The sequence below is a fragment of the Bos grunniens genome, chromosome 11, assembly GCF_055505025.1.
Source record: "Bos grunniens cultivar Pamir isolate PY7600 chromosome 11, Bosgru_T2T1.0, whole genome shotgun sequence".
Classification (NCBI taxonomy): Eukaryota; Metazoa; Chordata; class Mammalia; order Artiodactyla; family Bovidae; genus Bos; species Bos grunniens.
The window spans coordinates 50747644-50767248 of NC_141175.1; the positions used below are offsets into that span (position 1 = coordinate 50747644).

The 19605-nt window shown below is 35.3% G+C and overlaps 1 pseudogene across 1 annotated transcript; it reads right to left on the reverse strand.

Annotated features, from left to right (window-relative positions):
• Positions 1 to 18829: 18829 nt before the first annotated feature.
• LOC147363080 (small ribosomal subunit protein eS21 pseudogene) lies at positions 18830 to 19175 on the reverse strand (annotated as a pseudogene). Its single transcript, XR_015135694.1, has one exon. The product of XR_015135694.1 is annotated as a small ribosomal subunit protein eS21 pseudogene (transcript).
• Between the last annotated feature and the right edge of the window lie 430 nt (positions 19176 to 19605).

A 19605-nucleotide genomic window follows, 5' to 3' on the forward strand; every position in this document is an offset into this window, starting at 1 on the left:
TCCATATTCATAATGCTTTTTTTTTAACTACAGGACGTTGTCTTCTTGTACTGTTTAAGTCTATACAGAAAATTAATTAATTCAGAACTCCTTATTATAAATACTAAACTCTACTGATTTGTTGAAATAACAGTAAAATGTTATGATAAATAACACTAGATTTTCACCTTAATAATTGAACTTTACACTAGTTGAAAAGCTAGATTTTTTACTAGGGTAAGAGTAGAGCATAGTTTACAGAAGGTAGAGAGATACTGCTGACATGTCTAGTTCCTAGAAGAGAGATGGCTCTCTCTCAAACCACTGGATTTTTACTTCTTCATTCTATAATTCATATGGCATGGCTGTCTTCAAGATGTTATTATTTGTGCTGAGAATATATCCAGGAAGGTAACATTTTTTCTGCTTTTATGTAGCTCATAGTATAAGTTGAGAAACAGTCAATAAACAAGTACATCTGCATTACATCTAAGTAGAATTGTGATGTTATCAGAGCCACAGTGTCTTCTACGGAAGAGAATAATGAGAAGACCTCACTGGTTACGATGGTCAGAAAAATGCTGTATGAATATGTGAGGGTTAACTGAAGATTTGCCAAGTGTATTAACCTTAACTCGGTGAATGGGAGTGACAAAGGGGTTCGATTTTGCTGTGTGTTAGGTGCAGCTGGTTTAAGAGAACTGTAAGCAAAAGGGAGAATCTATGTGAGAGCTCTAGAGGGGGATGAACTTGTAATTGTTGCAATTCCAGAGACAAATTAATGGTTCAGGTCAGCCAACATCTTGTGGGCCTGATAAGGGCTAATGGTTTTACTTGAAGGCCAAAAGTGAAGTGAAGTCGCTCAGTTGTGTCCGACTCTTTGCGACCCCATGGACGGTAGCCTACAAGGCTCTGCGATCCATGGGATTTTCCAGGCAAGAATACAGGAGTGGGCTGCCATTTCCGTCTCCAGGGGATCTTCCCAACCCAGGGATCGAACCCAGGTCTCCTGCATTGCAGACAGATGCTTTACCGTCTGCAGCCACTTGAAGACCAAAGGAAAACCCAAATAAGATATGGCATAGCTTTCATTTTTGGAACATCTCTTTAGCTGCAATAAGGAGGATGAACTTTACAGAGACATTGTGTCTGAAGGGAATCAAATTAGGGGACTATTGCAATATTCCAGGTGAAAGATTATGCAGACTTAAACTAGGGTTTTGATAGTGTGTGTGTGTGTGTTATTCCAGAGTCAGAGATGAATTATTCCAGAGTTAGAGACAAGAATACTTTGTTATGTATCAGATAGGCAGAAGATGGTCACTAATGCATCGATGGAAGAACCTGAATAGATGACAAAAAAACATTAATGATTAACACAGAGAAAAATGTGGTTAGAAAGGAAGATTATTAAATTTATTTTACTTATGTAGCACTTGAGATACCTTTTCTCATAAAACTAGGGGCATCAGTAGAGAATAGATTAAGGATCCACAAGTTAGGAAAAGATGAATGGGCTTAATTCAAGTTTTAGAATTAGAAGTATGGCCCAAATAACCTCCAATTTGGGAATTAATGCAATGACCAAGTACAACTGTAAAATTAAAAGAGAAGAAAGCCAAAGGCAAAGCAATGATGAACCCTGTTATTTAAGGACTAGATGGAGGATATTAAAAATAATGACTAGAGGAATAGGACCAAGAGAGGTAGGAAGGAACAAGAAGTATGATATCAGAGAAATCAAAGGACATGTTTTAGGACAAGGAGAATGGACAATGATTTAAATCGTTTCTGTTGAACTTGAAACATGAAAATTGCTGGTGATACTGAAAGTGGTAATTTCAATTGAATCATTGAAGGCAGAAGTCAGATAACTGTTGCTTCATGATGGGCAGAAAATTGTGAAAAATACGTAATGTATGTAGACATTTGTTTCAAGAAATTTGACTTTAAAAGGAGTAGGTAAGATTGAAACTAGAAGAGGATGTCAGGGTTGAATGATAATGTTACGGGAAGAATGTGACTGATGCAATGAATGTTTCTGTTTTATTTTAAAGGTGGAAATCAATAGAACATGCTTCAAGGATAATACAGAAGATTTTGGAGAAAAAGAATATGGTTTACTCTACAGGTAAGAGCAAGGATGCATAAGCAAAACACTTAAGATGATAGGGAGGTACATCAGTGAGAGAATGGAGAGATCCATGAAGGCTCATCAAGTCCATTGCAATAGAAATATGAGCAAGTTTGTTTCTCAATGGAAAGAAGAAGCAGTCCACATGTGATAGCTTCTGTATGACAGCAAGAATGATACACAAAACAAATTTAAAACATTTTATTGACTCATATATATTTAAAGTGTACAACATGATGTTTTGATACACATATACATAGTGAAATGATTACTGTAGTCAAGTTAATTAATATGTCCATCTGTTCACATAGTTACTTTATTTGTATGTGCTAAGAGCATCTGAATCTACTCTGAGTAAATTAATAGTATATAATATAGTATCATTATCAGTCTTCATCCTATAGATTAGATCTTGATACCTTATTCATTTTACACAACTGTAATTTGTACACTTTGACCAACATCTTATTTTCCCCCCTTCCCCATGCTTAGTAACCACAGTTCTACTCTTTGTGTCTACAGTTCAACTTTTTTATATTCCACATATAAGTGAGATCATGCAGTAATTTTCTTTGTGTCTGGTTTATATCATATAGCGTTATGCTACAGTCCATGGGGCTGCAAAGAGTCAGACACAACTGAGTGACTAAATAACAATATCTTGTGAATGTTACAAACATCAGAATCTTGACATTGTTCCAAGTGTCAGAATCTTCTTCTTTAAGGCTGAATGATATTTCATTACAGATATGTGCATAAATATATTCTATTTATGGATACACATTTAATTTATTATGTATGTATGTGTAGCCTATTTCATTATATATATCATCATATATAATGTATTGCCATATATATTAATATATAATTATAAAATATTGTATAAATGTGCATTTCATGTGCAATATATACCTATATTTCTTTATCCACTTATCTGTCAACTGATATTTAAGTTGTTTCCAAGCCCTGGCTATTATGAATAATGTTGCAGTGAACATGGAAGTGCAATAATCTCTTCAAGATATTCATTTCACTTCCCATGAAATCAATAAATCTTTTTATGGAAAGAAAGGAAGAAAGAAAAATAGACAGTATGAAGAGAATAAGGAAGTTTTAATGTCTTCAAAGTTTGAAATTGTGGAAGATCAGATAGAAAAGAGAAATGACCACAGGTGGGATTGGGAGTGGGAGATAAACAAGTAAGTAGATCCAAGATCTAATACTTTGACCAAATCAATAAAACAGAGTTTTAGCATACAAGAAAAGAAATAAATACAGAAATTTAAAATTTGGAATTTATACAAGAGAAGCCAGTTAGGAAATTGAAGAAAAGATGAAAATAAGTAAGAAGCAGCAAAATAAAGTGATAAATAATGCATTCTGGAATATATCATAACCCAAGGGAAAGAGATATATCATTGCAAGTGTTTCATTTTTTTGTAGAAAGTAATAAAAATCTGAATAATTTTTAATAAAGAAATTTAAAGTGAGAAAACAACAGTAAGAGTTGACTGGGAAATTACACAAATACAGAATTAAATTGAATGACACAACAACACCATAATGGAAACAGTAAACACATTATAATCATTTGAGAATGGATTTGCCATGGCTTAGGAATGAATATCCAATTACTCAATAGAGTAAGCATTATAACTGAGATTATAATAGATATGAAATTACAATGAAAGACATGAGAAATTACATTAATATACATAGTCCAGCAAAAGAAAAATAGGTATGCATAAATTAATCCCAGTTGACTCTTAAAAAGTATTAATATATAGTTGCAAAAAATTCCCAGAAATTAAAAATAAAAGATTCAGATATATAGGGCATTTAAAATATCAGGAAAAAATACAGATCAGTTTGTGCTGATGAATTCCTGGTTAAATTATTAAAATGCCAAGAGGGAAAAAAGAAGGGCATTAGATATCTAGGTTGAAAATCAAGTTATCATCCAAGGAGAATAATTGCAACACAGGCCTCTCCAGAGCAACTCCTAAGACAGATGAAAATAGAGTGCTATATACAAAGTGCTGATGGAAAGAAAATGTAATCAAGAATATTATACAAGCCAAGTTATTTTTTAAGTTAAATAAAACAGAAGTAAATTATAAATATTCAGTGAGTAAAGCATCCATCTTAATATAACCAATCATCAAATAAAATCCAGCAATAGAAATATGAACTGACAAGCTGGGGACAAAAATTAATGACAGAAGACACTGTAATCATGTCTTTAAGCTTAAATAAAGAAAAGTAAGAGGTTTTTCTTACTAATGTAAAGTATCACATAGGAATTATTTAGCATGTAATAAATTAAAGGATATAATAATTATAAACTTCTCAAAAATATTAACAATAAAATACAGATATCAAATAATGAATCAAAACTTGAGGTAATAAACTTGATGATAGAAGGGCTAGAACTGGAAATAATTGGTTATAATTAGATATAGTTCAATATTCAGTTGGCTAAATTTAGTTTAATATATAGTTCAATATTTAGTTGACTAAATATGTCTTAATTATAATTGCAGAGTGGAATGTAAAAATGTATAAACATCAAAATACAAAAAAGATACAAAAGTCAAAATCACTAGATAGGAAGATGGTGATTCAATATTTAGTTGGCTAAATATCTGTCTTAATTATGATTGCACAGTGGAATGTAAAAAGGTATAAACATCAAAAAACAAAAATGATGCAAAAGTCAAAATTGCTAGATGGGAAGAAGGGTGGGAAAAGGTATTTAATAATACTGTAACTATGAAATGTGAAGTTGAACAACTAAAACCATAATGATTCATGTCTTTTAAATATTTTCCTATTTTTCATAATTTTTAGAAATATTTTATTAGTATTACCAATTATAAAAGTATATGTATATATATACACATATATATGTACTTCTTTTTTTTAACTCCAATTTGTTTAGTATTAACAATTTAAGCAATGAGAATTTAAAGTAATTTCTGAAAATGTGTGTAATACTAGATTCACTGTAGTACAACAATGTCTGCAAAATTCCAACAATTTCTCTCACCATTCCTTCATCTACACCATATCCGTACTTGCAAAAAAGAAAAGAAAAGAAAAGAAACATCTAGAAAAATATTCCAATAATGATAAAAATAATTTTGTTTTCTCTTCCAAGTAATGGAAATGTTAGTGACATTTTTGTGTGTTTGCACTTGTATTTCTTCAGTCATATGAATATTCAGAAAAGACCCTGATGCTGGGAGACAATGAAGGCAAAAGGAAAAGGGAATGGCAGAGGATGAGATGGCTGGATAGCATTACCAACTCTATGGACATGAATTTGAGCAAACTCCAAAAGATAGTGGAGGACAGAGGAGCCTGGTGTGTGGAGTCCATGGGGTCACAAAGAGTCAGACATGACTTAGTGACTGAAAAGCAGCAACAAAACACATTTCTTATATTTATTTTCGAGTAGAAGCTATTATTTACCCCAGATCTCTTATTTCAGTGCTCTCCAACCTTTCTGGCTCAAGAGACCAGTTCTGTGGATGGCAACTTTTCCCAGACCTGGGGGGCAAGGGGAATGGTTTCAGGATGGTTCAAGCACATTATTTTCATTGTGTACTTTTTTCTATTATTATTGCATTGTGGTATATAATGAAGTAATTAGACAACTCACTACAATGCAGAATCAGTGCCAGCCTTGACCTTGTTTTCATGGAACTAGACAATCCCAAACAGGAGTGACTGAAGACAGTGACACCCAGAGTGTGTTAGTCTAGTCTATAATCTGGTTTTGGCTGCTGTCACTACAGAAAACTCTGATTCACAAAGATAGGATGTTGGAAATGGAAGCAGACTCAGTGCTTTTGTGGCAGTCTCAGGATATTCTGACTTGGCTTTAATCCAGAAATATAGAGATTTGAAGTTGTCTCAAACACACTTTTAAGGCTACTGTCATTTGTGACCTCAAGCAGTTGATGCTCTTCTAGCATAAACAAAGTTGATTCACCTGGCTTATTCACAAATAGGTCATGGATCTATTCCTTCCCAGTTTGGGGATCTTTTGTAATTGGGAAGTAACACTCAAACTCTTTTGAAAGCTGAGGTAGGTGATCATGAACCAGCTGGAAGAAAGAAGGCCCTTGGTTCAGTCTCTTTCAAAATCTCCACTAATGTTTGAAACATGTCAAAATTCAGAATGTTCACTCATTGCCCCCATAACTCCAGTTTGGCTTTGAATATAGCCACTTTATCTCAGATTTGAATACAGTTGTAATCTTCCCATGATGTGACAGACTGAGTTAGTTGAATAGGTTGAATATGTCACACAAGTAAATTTTGCTACCCATTCGGTGTCACAGAAATATGCTGCCAATGGTGACTGTTTTTCTAAAAGGAATCTCTGGAGCAGCTCTCATAATTCAAAAACTCTGGCCTTTCTATATATGAGAAGACATATGTGTTCTGTGTCCATCTCCTAACAAAGTGGCACAAAGACACGAGTTATGAGCATGCACCATAATGTGGCTGATTATTTTAATCATATCCAACAAAAAGTTTTTAAGTTTGGTGACATTTTTCACTTAGCCAGCATGTCTCTATAGATGACACAGAGTGTAGATTCACATTCAGAAGCTACCTCTTTGACCTGAGTAGCAAAACCGGAAATCCGTCTAGTCATGACAAACATTCTGTCCATACATACATACACAGAATGACCATTTCAGTTTTCCTGATATGTAAATATTCAAAGACTTGAATGGTTCTGCAGCTGCGGTATTGGTTGGCAACAAAAGTGCACACGACATATCCTTGTGCACAACTTCCTGAAGATATATCACACAACACAAAGCATTCTTGTGCTGTTGTCAACACTGGTAGACTCATCAGCCTGGGCTGCACACCAAGTGGCCCAGTCCTCTCTGGCAATTGTGCCTCAATATCCTCTGCTATTTTATCAATTCATCTAGTTATGGTCCTACCTGAAAGAGGAACCCATGCCATCTTTTGAACTGCAGCCTCTCCTTAAAGTTCATGGCAAATGTCCTTAGCAGCAGATAGGATCAACTCTTCACCAATAGCAAAGGATTTCTTAGTTTTAGCAATGTGATTATCCACTAAGAATAATGCCGTCAGTGCAGACACATTTAATGAAGTGGTGGCCTTGAATAATCACTTCTATTCTTCATATTCACGTTTTTGTTTTTGTTTTTAAACTCCAAAGACTTGTCTTTTAATACAAGGTGCTTGTCTCCATATGGCAAAGCAGTTTTGAAGGTTTCATGGCTTCATTGGATAGCCAGTTGCCACGTATTTTACAAAGCAGGCTTGAAGAATGTGAATCACTTCTTGCAATGAACCTATAATTTAAGTGGGATTCTTGATATTTTCTTTTAAATAGAGCTTTCTTTTTTTTTTTGGTAGTCAGAGTCTTCTGTATTCTTCCTGTTGGATCTTTCCCCCTTTTCAAAAATGCTCTCCAGTGACATTTATTTTTTACTCATTTTGGTTAGGGTAAACTTCTGGGCTCACCAGAAATGTGATTGAGACAAATGCTCAGTGCAGGAAAGAGGCACAGATGAAAGTGGTAGATAAAATAATGGGCCGGCAGGTCATGAGCAGATTAAGGTGTTGGATTCTAACTTAAAGCCTGCCACCAGATGCAGTTTAATTGTCACTTGCCCTCACTGATAGAGTTTTGATATGTCTGTAAACAAGTGATTTATTATTGCCTCTGTGCAATCAAACCTCTCTGCTAATGATGATTTGTATTTGCAGCCATTCCCTAATTCTAGCATCACTGCCTCAGCTCCACTCAGTTCATCAGGCCTCAGATTTTCATAAGGAGTGCACAACTTAGATCCTGAGCATGCTCAGTTCACAATAGAGTTTACACTCCTATGAGAATCTAATGCCACTGCTGATCTGACAGGAGGTGGAGCTCAGGGGGTAATGCAAGCAATGGGGAACATCAGCTGAAGCTTCACTCACTCACCCACTGCTCACCTCCTGCTGTGTGACCCAGTTCCTAACAGGCCATGGACCAGTACCAGGATTGGAGACCCTCCTCTTATTTAATTTTAAATATAAACTAAATAAATGTTATTTAACTTAAAATCTCCATTAATCTACATAAAATTTTTCCACTACTTTTGATAAATCTGACATATTTCAAACATCAAAAATCTAAAAATCATAGAACGGAGGACACAATATGTAGTACATATGATTCTAGATATAGAAGTAAATTTTTGTATTTAATACTTGGTATCCAGATGTGAAAAATAATTTTATAAAGAACATATGGAAAACAGAAACTTTGTATTGGAAATGTAACATAAGATGGAAAATATTAAGACATCAATGAGTAGTTATATTTCCAATTTTCATTATTTTTCTTTTCTAAGGAGGTATTATTACTATACAATTATGTTACAGGTGAGCAATATAGTGATCACAATTTTTAAAGGTTACATTCCAAGTATATTTAGTATAAAATGTTGGCTGTATTACCTGTATTATACAATACATCCTTGTAACTTATTTTATACCCAGTAGTTTTTAACTCTTACTACCTTATCCCTTTATTGCCCTTCCCTCTTTCCCTCTACCTGCTGGTAATTTCTAGTTCATTCTCTAAATCTGTGAGTCCATTTTTTTTCTATATTCACTAGTTTGTTTTATTATTTATGCTCCACATATAAGTGATAATATGTAGTATTTCTCCTTCTCTGTCAGATTTACTTCACTAAGCATAATATATTCTAGGTCTACCCCTGTTGTTGCAAATAGCAGAATGTCATCTTTTTAAGGCTAATACTTCTCTCTCTCTACATATATATATATATATATGTATATATATACATATATATATCTACACACATATAATGCATGTACATAATAATATAATATTCCCCTGTGTGTGTGTGTGTATGTATGTATGGTACTGGTTAGTCAGTTGTGTCTGACACTTTGTGACCACATGGACTGTAGCCTGCCAGGCTCCTCTGTCCATGGAATTTTCCAGGCAAGAATACTGGAGTGGGTGGCATTCCCTTCTACAGGGGATCTTCCCAACCCAGGGATCGAACCTAGGTCTGTGGCATTGCTGTCAGATTCTTTACCATCTGAGCCACCAGGGAAACCCCATACACATATATACATGTATGTATATATGTGCACACATACCACATTCCCTTCATCCATTCATTTATTGATGTATACCTAGCCTTCTTCCACATCTTGACTATTGTAAATAATACTGCTATGGATATTGGGATATATATATCTTTTCAAATCAGTGCTTTTATTTGCTTTAGATATATTCTCAAGAGTGGAACTGCTGCATGTTATAGTAGTCCTAATTTTAATCTTTTGAGTATCTTTCATAATTTTTCCACAGTGATTGCACCAATTTACATTTCCATCAACAGGGTTCCTTATTCTTCACATCCTCTCTAATATTTGTTGTTTGTGGTCATTTTGATGATAGCTATTCTGACAGGAGTGAGGTGATAACTCGTGGTTTTGATTTCCGTTTCTCTGATGATTAGCAATGTTGAGCATCTTTTAAAGTGCCCGTTGGCCATCTGCATGTCTTCTTTGGAGAAATGCCTTTTCAGGAGAAATTTTTAAATGAATTGTTTGATATTCTTATTCAATATCATGAGGTGTATGAATTGTTTATATACTTTGGATATATAATTCCTTATCAGTCATATTGTTTTCATATACTGTTTCCCATTCAGTAGATTGTGTTCTCATGTCAATGGTTTACCTTGCTCTGGAAAATTTCTAAGTTTAATTAAATCCTATTTGCTAACTTTTTCTTTTGTTCCTTTTGTCTTAATACACAGATCCAAAAAACAAACAAACAACAACAACAAAATATTTCCCTGGAGTAGGAAATGGCAACCCACTCCAATATTCTTGCCTGGAAAATTCCATAGACAGAGAAGCCTGGCGGGACAGAGTCTATGGGGTCTCAAAGAGTCAGACATGACTGAGCACACACACAAAATGATTTATGCATTCTGCCTATGTTCTCTTCTAGGAGTTTGCATGGTTAAAGTCTTACATTTAGGTCTTTAATCTATCAATATTTTGAGTTTTTTAATTTGGTGTGAGGAAATGTCCTAATCTCGTTGTTTTAAATATAACAGTCAAGTTTTCCCAGTATCACTTATTGAAGACACTTTCTTTTCTCTGTTTTATAATCTTGCCTCCTTTTTCAGTAATTAATTGTGTGTGGTTTTATTTCTGAGCTCTCCAATGATATAAATGTCTATTTCTGTGCAAGTGTATACTTTTTTTTTTTTTTTAATTGTAGCTTTGTAGCGTAATCTGAAGTCAGGGAGTATGATTCCTCCAGTTCTGTTCTTCTTTGTCAAGGTTGTTTTCTCTGTTTGGAGTTGTTTTTGTTTCCATATGAATTTTAGGACGTTTTTAAAGCTCTTTGAAAAATGCCTTTTATATTTTGATAGAGATTGTATTGCCTCAAGTAGTATGGCTATTTTAACAGCATAATTTTTTCCATTTGGTGAACAGTATATTTTTCCATATGTGTTGCCTTGAATTACTTTCATCAGTGACTTATAGTTTTTTAAGTACAAATCTTTTACCTCCTCAGGTAGGTTTATTCTTGGGTATTTTACCCTTTTTGATATAATTGGAATTGTAATTGTTTTCTTAATTTCACTTTCTGATAGTTCATTTTTAGTGTATAGAAATGCAACAGAGTTCTGTATATTTATTTTGTATCCTGTAACTTTACTTAGTAATTGGGTAATAAGTAATAATTTTTTGAGATGTATTTAGGATTTTCTAAGCATAGTATCATGTCATCTATAAACAGTAATGGTTTAGTTCTTCCTTCCCAATTTGCATTTCTTTTATTTATTTTTCTTGTCTTATTGCTGTGACTAGAACATCCAATGCTGTGTTGAATAAAAGTGGCCAGAATAGGCATCTTTGTCTTGTTCCTGATCTTAGAGGAAATGCTTTCAGCTTTTCAGCATTATCTGTGGGAATAACATATTTGGCCCTTACCATGTTGAAGTAGGCCCACTATATCCACTTTCTGGAAGGGCTTTATCATAAATGGATGCTAAATTTTGTCAAAAGCTTTTTCTGAATCTACAGAGATGATCATATGGTTTTCATTCTTCAATTTGTTAATGTAGTGCATCACATTAACTGAGCTTCAGATATTGAACCATCTTTGTGTCCCTGGGATAAATCCCACTTGATTATCGTGTATGATTATTTTAATGTATTATTGGATTAAATTTGCTAATATTTTGTTGAGGATCTATTTTAATCAGTGATACTGGCCAGGAATTATCTTTATTGTGATATTTTTCTCCAGTTTCAGAATCAGGGTAGTTTTATTTTCATAGAATGAGTGTGAAAGTCTTTCTTCCTCTATAATTTTCTGGAATATTTTGAGAATGATGGGTATTATTTGTACTCCAAATGTTTGGTAGACTTCACCTGTGAAATCATCTAACTCTGAACTTTTGGTTTGGGGGAGTTTTTTTTTAAATTAATGGTTAAATTTCATTGCTGGCATATGGTTCATTCATATTTTTGATTTTTTCCTGGTTCAGTCTTGGAAGATTGTTCATTTATAGAATTTGTCTATTTCTTTTAGATAGTCCATTGTATTGGCTATCTATGGCTATTTAATTGTTTGTAGTAATCTCATGATCCTTTGTTTTTCTATAGTGTCAGTTGTTACTTGTACTTTTCTCCTTTTTAATTTTTTATTTTATTGATATGGGCCTTCTCTATTTCTTGATTAGTCTGGCTAAAGTTTTATCAATTTTGTTTCTATTTTAAATGAACCAACTCTTAGTTTCATTGATATTTTCTGTTTTCTTTGTCTCTATTTCATTTATTTCAGCTCTGATCTTAATGATTTATTTTCTTCTACTAAATCTTAGCTTTGTTCTTATTTTTCTAATATCTTTAGGTGTAAGGTTAGGTTGTTATGTGAGATTTTTCCTAAGGTGAGCTTGTATTATTCTAAACTTTCCTCTTAAATCTGGTTTTGCTGTGTCCCATAGATTTTGGATCATGGTGTTTTGTTTTCACTTTTCTTTAGTTATATTTGATTTCCTATTTGATTTCTTCAGTGAACCATTGATTATGTATAGTATATTGTTTTTAGCCTCCATATGTTAGTGTTTTTTGCAGGTTTCTTTGTAATTGATTTCTAGTCTCTTAGTGTTCTAGTCAGTAATGAAGGCTGATATTATTTCAATTTTCTTAAATTTACAGAGGCTTGTTTTGTGGCCTAGTAGGGCTTCCCTTGTGGCTCAGCTGGTAAAGAATCTTCCCGCAATGAGGGAGACCTGGGTTCAATCCCTGGGTTGGGAAGATTCCCTGGAGAAGGGGAAGGCTACCCACTTCAGCATTCTGATCTGGAGAATTCCATAAACTGTATAGTTCATGGGGTTGCAGTCAGACATGATTAATTGACTTTCACTTTCAAGACTTTCATGTGGCTTCCCAGGTGGTTTGTGGTAAAAAACCTGCATGCCAATGCAGGAGACTTTAGAAATGCAGGTTGTTCCCTGGGTCAGGAAGATTCCCCTGGAGGAGGGCACAGCTATCCACTCCAGTATTCTTGCCTAGAGAATCCCATGGACAGTCTATCACCATACCACCCTGAACACACCTGATCTCATCTGATCTTGGAAGCTAAGCAGGGTTGCGCCTGGTTAGTACTTGGATGTGAGAATCCCATGGACGGAGAAGCCTGGTGCACTATGGTCCATAGGGTCGAAAAGAGTCAGACACGACTGATACAACTTAGTACAGCACAGCACAGCACATGTGACCTATACTGGAATATGTTCCATGTACACATGAAAAAGAATGTGTATTCTGCTCCTTTTTGATGCAGTGTTCTATATATCAATTAAGTTCATCTGGTCTAATGTATCATTTAAGATCAGTGCTTCCTTATTTATTTTCTGACTGGATGATCTGTCTGTTAATATAAGTGGGCTTTTAAAGTCTCCTACTATTTTTGTATTACAGCCAACTTCTCGTTTTATGTCTGTTTATATTTTCTTTATGTACTTAGGTGGTTCTATGTTGGGTGCATAGATATTTACAATTGATCTTTCTTCTTCTTGGAATGATTTGTTGATCATTATATAATGTCCTTCTTGTCTTTTGTAATAGTCTTTATTTTAAAGTCTATTTCAACTGGTATAATTATTGATAACTTAGCCTTTAAAATCTCTATTTGAATTAAAAAAATTTTTCCCTCCCCTCTATTTCAGTCTGCATTATTTTAGATCTAAAGTGGGTCTCCTGTAGGTAGTATATATATGGCTCTTGTTTATTTTTTTTATCAAATAAACTATGACTTTATTATTCATTTGTAGGAATTCTTTTAAAAACTTAATTTAGTCATTTATTTTTGGCTGTGCTGCGTCTTCATTGCAACACAGGCTTTTCTCTCCTCGTGGCAAGTGGGGGCTGCTGTCTCATTGCAGCATGTGGGCATCCTATTGCAATGGCGTCTCTTGTTGCAGAGCATGGGCTCTAGGGTGCTCAGACTTCAGTAGGTGTGGCACATGGGATAAGCAGTTGCCGCTTTCAGGCTCTAGGGTATAGGATCAACAGTTGTGGTGCACAGACTTAGATGCTCCATGGCATGTGGGATCCTCCCAGATCAGGTATCAGACCTATGTCTCCTGCATTGGTAAGCAGATTCTTTAACACCAAGCCACCAAGAAAGCCCCAGGATCTTGTTTTTGAATCCATTCAGCCACTCTATGTCTTTTGTTTGGAGCATTTAGAACATTTATATTTAAAGTAATCATTGATATATGTGTACTTATTGCCATTATGCTAGCTGTTCTTTGGATTTGTTTTGAGGTTCTTTTTTGTTCCTTTTTCTTCTTTTTGTCTCTTATGATTTGATGTCTATCTTTATTAGCATGTTTGAATTCCTTCTGTATTTTGTGGGTATATTTACTGTTTTTCTTTTATTTGTGGTTATCATGAGGTTTATATATAGTAATCTACCTATACAGGGTTATTTTTAATTGGTGGTCTCTTAATTTCAAACATTTTAATGCACCTACATTTTTACCTTCTTCCTCTTGTAGTTACTGATTCTGAACCATGTTTTACATCTAATTATTTTGTCTATCCCTCAACTGCTCATTGTGAATAAAGATGATTTGACTACATTTGCCTTTTAATGTTCTCACCAGCTTTGTAAATGGGTGGTTTACCATGTTTACTGTGTGTTTGCCTTTACTGATGAGAGAGATTTTCTTTGAGTATTTTCATGTGTTTAGTTGTGGCCTTTTATTTTATGTGGCCTTCCCTTGTTGCTCAGAAGGTAAAAAATCTACCTCAATACAGGAGATCTTGGTTCTATTTCTGAGTCAAGAAAATCTCCTGGAGAAGAGAATGGCTACCCACTCCAGTATTCTTGCCTGGAGGATTCCATGGACAGAGAAGCCCGGCAGGCCACAGTCCATAGGGTTGCAAAAGGACTGGACATGACTTAGCCACTAAACCACAAAAACATGGCACTAAAGTCACCTAATTTCTTCCTCTACTTCTATTATTTTCTTCTCCATTAATCTTTACTTTCTATTTTCTGATATTTTTATATGGTAGATAAAGATTATGAAGGAAACATTTTCACAAGGATGATTTTTTTCATGGAACATGAGCGTTTTCATTAAAATCACCCATCTCCAAGTGTTCTTATAGACATCTTTTATATATGTATTTAATTTATTTAAAATATTCAAAAGATCCCAAAATTTTATTATAGTCTGTATCTAATATCAATAAGTTGAATTACTTTGTTCTCTTTCTTTTATGAATTATTTTTTAATCATTGTTCAAATTTTCAAAAAAATAGTGAATAAATTTTTGTTAAGTTCAAGTAAAAAATTATGTTTTATTTTCTTTCTATGTAATTTGATGAAAATAGTGCTTTTATTTTCTCTCACACAAGGCTTGTTATTACTTTTTATGTAAATTATTATTTCTCAGGACTTGGGCTTTTATAGCATGACTTTCTTGGAGAAGGCAAAGGCACCCCACTGCGTACTCTTGCCTGGAAAATCCCATGGACGGAGGAGCCTGGAAGGCTGCAGTCCATGGGGTCGCTGAGGGTCGGACACGACTGAGCGACTTCACTTTCACTTTTCACTTTCATGCATTGGAGAAGGAAATGGCAACCTACTCCAGTGTTCTTGCCTGGAGAATCCCAGGGATGGGCGAGCCTGGTGGGCTGCCATCTATGGGGTCGCACAGAATCAGACATGACTGAAGCGATTTAGCAGCAGCAGCAGCATGACTTTCTTATTCTTGTTTTCTTTATTTTTATTAGCCTCTTGCTTAACTAGAATAATTCTAAGACTTGTTTTTCAAAGAATATATGACAGCTATTTATACTTTGAGACTTGAATATCTGAAAATTCCATTTAGCTGTCTTCACACATAAATGATAACCGCAAAATGTGGAATTCTGAAGTCACAAATTCTTTTCAAAGTTTTCTAGTGGTTCATTACCTTTCAGTCCCTAATGTTTTAAAAGAGAAACACGATCCAACTTATTTTTTCTAGACTCATATCTTATAAAACTCTTGGGATTAAAATGGATGAGATTGGGGTAAAGATCAACTCACTGGTCAAGATTTTTTCCATTTACTTTGCTTAAAGTTATACTTCTAAAGAAGATTAATCACATTTAAAGCCATGAGAGACCTTCTACAATCTGTTTATGTCAACAATAAACAATTTCAGAAATTTGCCACTGTTTGGATAACATTCTCAACTGGCTTCTATCACAAATAAATTTTCCCTTTTATCTTCACATTTCTTGAGTAGGAACTAACTACTGAGGTGGCAGTCAGATATGTATTATTAAGCCTTTTACTTGCTATAAAATTTCAAGAATATTTTCTACATTAAATTCAGTAATAAATACTTATTTCTTATTGTTATATATGCAGTATTGTTTCTTAAAGAAACATTTGACAAAAGACAAGGGCCTGCAATTTTAAACCTAATTAAGTAGAGGTGATGTGATTCTGCAGTGTACTAATAAATATAATCATGATGAACAATTGTCTATTGGTGAGTAATAGTTTTTATAGACAGTTATAGGGTCTGTACAATTTTCTTCATAGATTGCTTTAAAAAAAATTACTTGTGCTTTTAATAGGAGAATTCCTGACACTATTTCCTCTGACAAGAACCACTAACTGGAAGATCATGTTGACTTAAAACAAATAGACTGCTGATTATTTTTCCAATAAAAATAAGCCTATTGGTACCAGCAGCAGATTGCAATTTGGGGTCTGCAATGATGGCCAGCTATGTATAAGTCTCAGTACAGCAAGGACAGGAGAACTCTTCTAAAGAGGGATAAAGGATATTGGGAGGACTTTAATAAGCAAAGAGTCCATTAGAGGAATCGAGAGCCCAGTGTACAGTGCATTTTGTTTCTCTGAGTTGTCACTGTCTCTCATGGATTGAGTTTGCCAAGAAAGAAGAGAAAGTCCTTTCCTGTTGGGATTTGCTATTTTCATATGGCCTGAGAGTTCCCCTTTCTGGCCTCCTGACTATTTTAATGACTTCTATTTATTAATCTTTATATTCCTTCATCTTTGATCAAGATCTTTCTCTGAAAGTCCCTCTGATCAAGAGTCAGGTTTTTTGGTTTCAGCAACTTATTTTACCCTCAAAGCCAGGAAGAACGTTTCTGGATGTAGTATCCCACGTCAGAGGGAAAGCACACTGATCAGAAAACTATTGAAATCATATTTGAGTAACAAAGAGGAGTAGGAAGAATAACTCACAGGCACTTTTCTATCTAAAGTCCATACGTTTTAAATTATAGACATTGGAGATCACTTAAAGCTTTGTCGTCATCAAAGGTTTTATAGGCAAACTTCCAGTGCACCTGGTTCAGATGTCTTAGGAAAGCTGTCTTATCATATCAGCCACTTCAATTCTGGGAAGTCTTTCCTTTAGATCACCAGCTGATGTTCAGGTACAGTCAGAGTTGGGTATGGGTATTTAGGAGTGTCCTGTGAATCCAGGGATTCCCTGGTGGCTCAGAGGTAAAGACTCTGCCTGCAATGCGGGAGACCTGGGTTTGATCCCTGGGTCAGGAAGATCCCCTGGAGAAAGAAATGGCAACCCATTCCAGTACTCTTGCCTGGAAAATTCCATGGGCTACAATCCATGGAGTTGCAAAGAATTGGACATGACAGCTTTCACTATGAATCCAGAAAGTGTCTATTCCTTGGAAAGTGGTGGTACAAATGTTGGTTAGTAGTACCAGACAGGGGCCTTTTCAGTAAGGTTGCAGGGAATCCTTTTGTATATGTTTTTTTGAAATATATGAAATCTTCATGGTGCAAGGTGTAAGGAGGTTGTTGTTGTTCAGTTGTTAAGTCGTGTCTGACTCTGCAACCCCACAGACTGCAGCATGACAGTTTCTCTGTCCTCCACTAACTGCCAAAGCTTGCTCAGATTCATGACCATTGAATCAGTGATGCTATCTAACCATCCCATCCTCTTTTGCCCCTTTCTCCTTTTGTTGTCAATCTTTCCCAGCATCAGAGTCTTCCAATGAGACATCTCTTTGCATCAGGTAGCCAAAGTGTTGGAGCTTCAGCTTCAGCAACAGTGTTTCTGATGAATGTTCAGGGTTGATTTCCAAACCTGGGCCAAGAAGTGGACGCTTCTCCTGTGAGCCAGCTGAAGGTCTTACCTCTTTGACTGAACCACCAAAAGGACCTGGGTTTGGTGTGCAAGCAGGCCTTTAATTTATATTTACTGTAAATATGTCAGTGGAGAAATAAAATATGAATCTCCTATCTACCTAAAAAAACAAAAGGAGTCTTCTCCTGCATCATAATTTGAAAGCATCGATTGATTGGTATTCAAACTTCTTAATGGTCCAACTCTTCTTTATAGTCCATCCATACATAACTACTGGAAAAACAGTAGCTTTGACTTCATGGACTTTTGTCAGCAAAGTGATGTCTCTGCTTTTTAATATGCTGTCTAAGTTTGTTATAGATTTTCTTCCAAGGAGCAAGTGTCTTTTAATTTTATGGCTACAGTCACTGTCTGCAGTGATTTTAGAGACCAAGAAAATAAAATCTGTCAGTGCTTCCATTTTTTCCCCTTCTATTTGCCATGAATTGATGAGACCAGATGCGAGGATCTTACTTTTTTTAATGCTGAGTTTCAAGTCAGCTTTTTCACTTCCCTCTTTCACCTCATCAGTAGGCTCTTCCTTTCCTCTCCATTTTCTGCCACTAGAGTGACACCACCTGCATATCTGAAGTTGTTGATATTTCTCTTTAGCCACAGAAGAGGCAGTAGCCTGTGCAAAAGAAAATTTCTGTATGTGAAACATACAGACCATGACAAAAACATAAATATTCTTTGATTTTTATATCCAAAAACATATTTATACAGACAAAGGATACTGTATGAAATCTATTTGCCAGAACTTAAATGGTCCATTAGGCCATTAAAATGTCCAGTAAATGTAGTAACAGACTTCCTTGGTTTGTATGTTTAACAAGTGGGACAAGTAAGGTAGGCACTTTTTGCAACCTTGTTAACATTTTCCCACCAATATTGACTCATGAATGCCTTCATTTTGTCAATAGACAAATAGTTCAATGCACGTACAGTGGGGAAGAGTGGGAATTTTTTTTTTTTTTTTTTTAGGTTTTCACTATTTATTTATAACAAATATTCCATGTCCGGGATCCTCTTGTCAGAAGTTCTTTGAGATGATGCCATTGGCCTTGGCCAGCCGGAGAATGGAGTCATCTGACTCACCCATCCTGCGAACGGCCCCGCAGATAGCATAGGTTTTAAACTGGCCATTGAATCTGCCTGTCACCTTGTCAGCCTCGGCCACGTTCATCTGGATGGACGCGTGGGCCTTGGCGCCAATGATACGGTTGCTGGTGGAGCATTTCTGCGGCACATACAGGTCCACGAACTCACTGGAGTCATTCTGTATGTTGAGCGAGTGTCTCAGGCTCCACATCATCCCCTTTGCCAGGATGCTGGCCACACAGCCCACCTGATGGTACAACGATGAGCACAAGCACAGGAGGAGTGGGAATTTTTAAAGTCTGTAGCAGGACTGAGCTGTTATTTGGTCCAAATTTGGTAAATGGGAATCCCACAATCATTTGCTCAATAGCTTTAAACAAAAAGGCAGTGGCAGTAATGGTTCTAACAAGGCAGGTATGGCCATGCCACAGAGTCCAGTTGCTCTAGTACCTTTTTGGCTATAACACCCTATATAGGTAATTGGTGACCTCTGTTTTTGTTGAGTGAATATCCTAAGGACAAACACTTTTTATATACAGAAAGGCAAAAGGAAATCTGAAAATTTGGATACTCAAGGGCAGGTGGGTTCATTAAATTCTCCTTTAAGTTGTTATAGGCTGTGTCATCCAGTTCTCCTCATAAAC